This window comes from Leptonychotes weddellii, chromosome 15 (genome assembly GCF_054177405.1).
Source record: "Leptonychotes weddellii isolate Sample4059 chromosome 15, ASM5417740v2, whole genome shotgun sequence".
In the NCBI taxonomy this organism is placed as follows: domain Eukaryota; kingdom Metazoa; phylum Chordata; class Mammalia; order Carnivora; family Phocidae; genus Leptonychotes; species Leptonychotes weddellii.
Genome location: NC_138383.1, coordinates 5,821,312 through 5,827,333, shown reverse-complemented (window position 1 = coordinate 5,827,333; position 6,022 = coordinate 5,821,312).

Sequence of the window (6,022 nt, the reverse complement as noted above, 5' to 3'; positions counted from 1 at the left end):
CGCCAGGGAAAAATGGAAGTCTTTCTGGAGAAAGTGATGTTTGAGCCATGATCTGAAATGATAAGAGTTTCCAGGCAAAGGGGATCAGGACAGTCCTCCATGCAAGGGAGACAGCAGAGGCAAAGCCCCCACAGCTGGAAGAACATGGCAAGCGGAGAAGGCCAGTACGGCTGGAGGGCAGTGAGTGAGGATGATTGATCTGGGGCTGAAAGGGCGGGCAAAGGCCAGGCTTTGAGGGTCTTGTGGCCACACCAGGGGCTCATCTTCATCCTGCAACTCCTAGAAAGCCACCGTAGAGTGGCTCACCCTAAGCAGGGTGAGCAATGGGTCAAGATCAGACTTACTTTGCAGAAAGATCAGCGCAGCTACAGCGTTGAACGGGGAGGTGAGGTCTCAGATGGACAACGGCTGAGACTGGTCTGGGGGTGGTGGTGGAGATGAGGGGAAGTGGCCAGAGTGGAGAAATACTAGGAGGTAAAGTGAGCAGGACTTGGTTATGGATTAGATATGGGGCATGAGAGAGACAGAAGGTCACAGAAACTCATGGGATGCTGGCACTGCCATTTACTGAAACGGATTCCAGGAAAAAGACCCGGTTTGGCTGGGGTGTGGGGGAGGGGCGGGGGAGGACAGCATCCATGGCGAGTACTGGTTGATGTTGGGTTTGGGTGCCTTTGAGGCACACCAGTGAAGGTGCCAAGTTGGATCTGGAATGAGGGCTCATCAGTATACAGGTGGTGGTTGGAGCCACAGGTGTGGAATGAAAGAGGACGGGGTGAAGGTCAGAGTCTGCGGAACTCTGCCATGCAAAGGTCAAGGGTAAACAGCCAGAGTGGCAGGAGAAGTGGCAGGAAACCCAGGAGAGAACGATGTCCTGCACGCCAAGGAAAGTTCAAGGAGGGAGGGGTCAGCAGGGTCAGACGCTTTAGGTGAGGACAAAACATGTCCTTTGGCTGTGGTGACCCAGGAATGACCAGAAGGGGCAGACGTTCAGCTTTTGAGGTCAGAGGGAGGAGGGGAGTTGTGGAAACACACCCAGGGAGAGGAGACACCTCTCATATCCAGCTGGGCTGTGGAGGGGGCTGGGGCAGGAGCTGGAGGGGAGTATGAGTGGAAGGAGGAAAGACCTTTGGTTTTGTTTTATTTTAGGAGAGACCGGAGCTCATTTAAATGCTAATCTTGCACAACAGCCTATCTGCATGATGATTGAGAATTCCTCCGGGTAGATTTGCACCCAGCAGAAATTTTAGACTTAGCAGAAAATGCTAAAACCCCCAAGGTTCCCAAGGGAAGGAGACTCAGGGCAGAAGGGGCAGGCCAGGAGAACCAGGGAAGATGTCTCAGAGGAGGCGGTCCTGGAGCTGCACCCTGAGGATGGGTGACTCCATCAGGCCGCAAATGCATCCTGGGCAACTGTACTAGGTTAAATAGTGCCCCCCCCAACTCATGTCCACCTAGAACCTCAGAATGTGCCTTGATTTGAAAATAGGGTCTTTGTAGACGTAATTAGTTAAGATGAGGTTATATTGGAGTAGGGTGGGCCCTAATCCAATGACCAGTGTCTTTATAAGAAAACAGAGACACAGAGATACCCAGACACAGAGAGAAGATGGAGGCAGAGATTGGGATGATGCCGCCACAAGCCAAGGATCACCAGCAGCCCCCAGAAGCTGGGCGGACAGGCGTGGAATGGATTCTCCCTCAGAGCTCCAGAGAGAACCAACCCTGCCAATACCTTGATCTCGGACTTCCGGCCTTTAGAACAATGAGAGAATACATTTCTGTTGTCTTAAGCCCCCCAGTTTGTTGTCCTTTGTTATGGAAGCCCCAGGAAACCAACACAGCACCTGTTGAAAGCTATGTGTTGGGTGCTCTGCCGGACACTGGAGATACCAAAGCTGATCATCCCCGAGGTGGTCCTGGCTCTCTGGAAGCTGTGACATGAGGGGCCACCAGGGATGACTCTCTAGAAGAGGTGGCACTTAGTCTCTGTCATTATAAGCAGTGGGGGCTTTCCAGGGCAGTGGGGTAGCGCCTGTGTGAAAACAGGGACATGACCAAATAGCCGTCAGGATCGGAGCTAAGGAGGGGAAGGGACCAGCAGGGGACGAGGGGCCAGCAGAAATCTGAACTTGATTCTTCGGTGCTCTGGGCACCATGGAGGAAGGCCCTTCAGGGAGTGGCATGATCCAGTTTGCCTGATCGAGGCTGAATGGGAGTGAGAGAGAAGGTTCTGGAGGTGAAGCGAGGACATGAGCAGGGGCGGTAAGGAAGGGCAGCAATGCACACGAGGTAGGGTAGATAAAGAGGTGAGTTCAATGCGTGGGCTGTCAGCGTGTGGGCTTGGAGTATTGGGAAATGGGTGTGCGTCCAGAGCCCTGCCCAGGTGTGGGCAGAGTGGTCCGGGAACTCAAAGCCAGGGAAGGCTTTCAGGTGCAGCCCCTGAAAAGGTGGGTGCTTTTGGAAGATGAACCTGTCAGTCCAGGCAGGGAGGGGCTGAGTAGAGAGATCCTATCAAGGCTCAGTGTCTGCGCTGTGTGGGTCTGATGTGGCCCCAGCATCGGGAAGAGATAAGACATAAAGCAAGATGGGCAAGAGGAGTCAGTGGAATTAACGAGTAGCTGGATATGACGCTGGAGGCGAAGGGCACGGACCTTGGCCTGGAACCAAGTCAGAGAACTTGAGGTGGGGCCCGATCTGAAAAGGAAAATGGCAATGATGGTGTGAGGACAGGCTGAGTTGGGGTGACAGAAAATCACAAGGAGATGGGCCTGGAGCTCTGGAGAGAGGGGGGCTAGGCTGGAGGAGAGAATCTGGGTAAGAGGCTAGAAGGAGGAATCAGGAGAAGGAAGAGGGGACACAAGATGAGGGAGTGGCCCCAAAGCCAAGGGAGCCCCCCTCCAACAGCCTCCTCCTAGGCTAAGAGAGAGCAAAGTGGGTATTTGGAGAGAGTGCTGTGTCCAGGCCGTAGTTTCAGAAGTGCCTGCCTGATTTATGACCATCGCCCCTTCCCACACACCTGAACTCAGGGCAGAGCTCAGCACAGGCACAATCCCAAATCAGGGGGTATGAGGTCACCCTGTGTTTTCTCTTGTCCTGTTTCCCAGCCCGGCCCCAGCATAAGGCAACATGCTGCTCCTAAGTGGGAGAGAGCAGGACATCTCTGCCTACCCCCGAAGGTGGGGGCTGGAGCCGGCGGGGGCGCGGTGGAAGCTCTGGGTGCCCAACATCACCGCCAGCATCTATGACCAGCTCCAGGACAGACCGTGCCCATCAGATATGAATTCACGGGGTCTTTGGGCAAATAGCCAGCTAGACCTCTGGGGCCAGCCGACAAGCTGCCACACGCCCTGGGCAGAGTAGGGCGAACAGGCAGAGGAGTGAAAGAGAACGAATAGAGAAGCTGCCCCAGTGCTGGTGGAGAAGGTAAGGCCCTGAGGGGTCCAGCCACCAGCAGCGTTCAGGATAGCCCAGACAGGTCACCCCCGTTGTCCCAGCAGGGACAAAGCCAGAGATATCACAGGGTCATAGAGGCAAAGAACTGAGGAGAGGGACAGAGAGACCAGGACCCCATCCTGGAACTTTTAAGCACTTAAAATTTTTTTTTTTAAAGATTTTATTTATTTATTTGACAGAGAGAGAGATAGCGAGAGAGGGAACACAAGCAGGGGGAGTGGGAGAGGGAGAAGCAGGCCTCCCGCGGAGCAGGGAGCCCGACGTGGGACTCGATCCCAGGACCCTGGGATCATGACCTGAGCTGAAGGCAGACGCTCAACGACTGAGCCACCCAGGCGCCCCTAAAATATTTTTTAAAGAATCCCAAACTGTGGGCTTAGGGTGTTAAGACCCAGGAATGGGGGAGTTACTTGGATGGGCAATAATTCATTCCTTCATTTCAGCCAATGAGCTAGTACCTGGACAGCACTCCATACCATACATGTCGACCCTTCTCTTAGCTATTATAATCCTGCATTACACACTGTGCTAAGTACTGGGGAAGCACGGATCCTCCAGCAAGAAAGCAAGGAGCTTAGTGGGAGACACACAGCACTCAGCGGGATTAATGCCTCCACCTATAAGGTCTGAGAGGCCTTCTTGGAGGAAGGGGCTTCTAAGTGGACGCCTGAAGACCAACCAGGGGCCAATCAGATAAAGACAAGGCTCCTCGAGACAGTGTTCCACCACCCACGTGCAAAGATCTCAGCAACGGAGTGTGGTGGTGGTTGATAATCTGTACTAATGTATGGTGATTGTGCTATTAAGTACTAATTACTTACTATTAATTCCTGAAAATTTGTGATTTTGAGCAAGTGCCTCCCTCTCTTTGAGCAGATGCCTCAGTTCTCTTATCTGTAGGAGGATGACCCTTCCAACTCTGTGTCTCTAGTCACTCACCTGTATTGACAGCTGTCCCTAGGCTCTCACAAAAGGGGACCTGATGCTAGGCTGTGCACTTCGACCAGCACTTAGGGGACAGAGGCACAGAGGAAGGCTGGGGAAGGCGGTAGGGAATGTCTGCCAGACTCCGGCTTGGAGCTCTGCGGCCACAGTGACCATGCTCCAGCCTGCTGGGAACCTCACCCTCGAGAAGCACTCAGAGTCTGGGAAGGTGGAGGGAGTGTCCCCACAGCTCTATCAATTTTATCTTGATGAAGCAGAGGTCATAGTTAAAGGTGGAGCTCCCGAGAGAACGGTGAGATCCTGGGAAAAAGAGAGGTAGAAGCTTCCAGGTAGTCCCTGGGTATCGAGTCCCTGGATCCCGCCAGAGTACCCAGGGATGGGGTGGAGGGCTGCATCCGGTCTGTTCTGAGTACCCAGGGGCAGGGACTGCCACTCACAGGACTGAGCCAGGCTGAAGTGCGAGGTGCTGAGATGGTGCAGATCCCTGAGTATGATCCCTTCTGTCCCCCATACAGGCCTGAGACCATCCCTAGAGGACCATGGATGCACTTTAATGGACCCCACCCCCTCCTCTCAATGTTTGTATCCAAGGAAACTCAGGCTAAAATGAATGTCCCTTCACATAAGAGCCAAACCCAGCACGGAGACCACTGGCAAGAAATGAAACATAATCACGGAGATGACTTATGTCTAAGACGTAACTTATAACTAATGCAAGTATCTCCTACATAATCCACCCAGAAGTTAAGCCATCCTAGTGGGTGTGAAGTGGTATCTCATTGTGGTTTTGATTTGCATGTCCTTGGTGACTAATGATGTTGAGCATGTTGACCCCCAGATCAAGTCGCATGCTCTTCTGACCAAGCCAGCCAGGCACCCCAGTAGCACACTATCTTGATGACCATAACTTTGTAGTAACTGAAAAAGCTTTATTTTTTTTAAAAGATTTTATTTATTTATTTGAGAGAGAGAATGAGAGAGAGAGAGAGCACAAGATGGGGGAGGGTCAGAGGGAGAAGCAGACTCCCTGCTAAGCAGGGAGCCCCATGTGGGACTCCATCCCGGGACTCCAGGATCATGACCTGAGCCGAAGGCAGTCGCTTAACCAAGTGAACCACCCAGATCCCCCTGAAAAAGCTTTAAATAGTACATATTAAGGGCTGGCTGGGTGGGAAGAAGTTGGAAAAGGGCCTGCAGGTCTGAGGGGTAGCCCTCTTGGCTCGCCCGCAAATGCCTGAGTTCCTCTGGGTGCGGCCCTCAAGCTCCAGGCTTTCAGTAGAAGGACCACTGGGGGGGGGGGGGGCGACTAAAGCCTACAAAGAACGGGTCCTCCGCTCTGGCCTCCCACCCGACTCCCGCTGGGAGGTAGAGCCCCTTAATCACACGCTTTCTCCTTCCCACTCCTGGGAGCCCCAGCCCTCGGAGGGAGCAGGAAACATCTGCATGCTAATCACATGCAAATGTTTCCGCGGAGCCGGCGTCTCGAGCCCGGCGGGCTGCAGGACGGGCCAGGCCACTCTGAGCCCCGGACCAGGCTGAGATTAGGGGTGCAAGCCCTGGCCCCGCCCCGCCACGCCCCCCCACCCGGAGGCCAGGCCTCCTTCCCCACCGGCCGGCGACG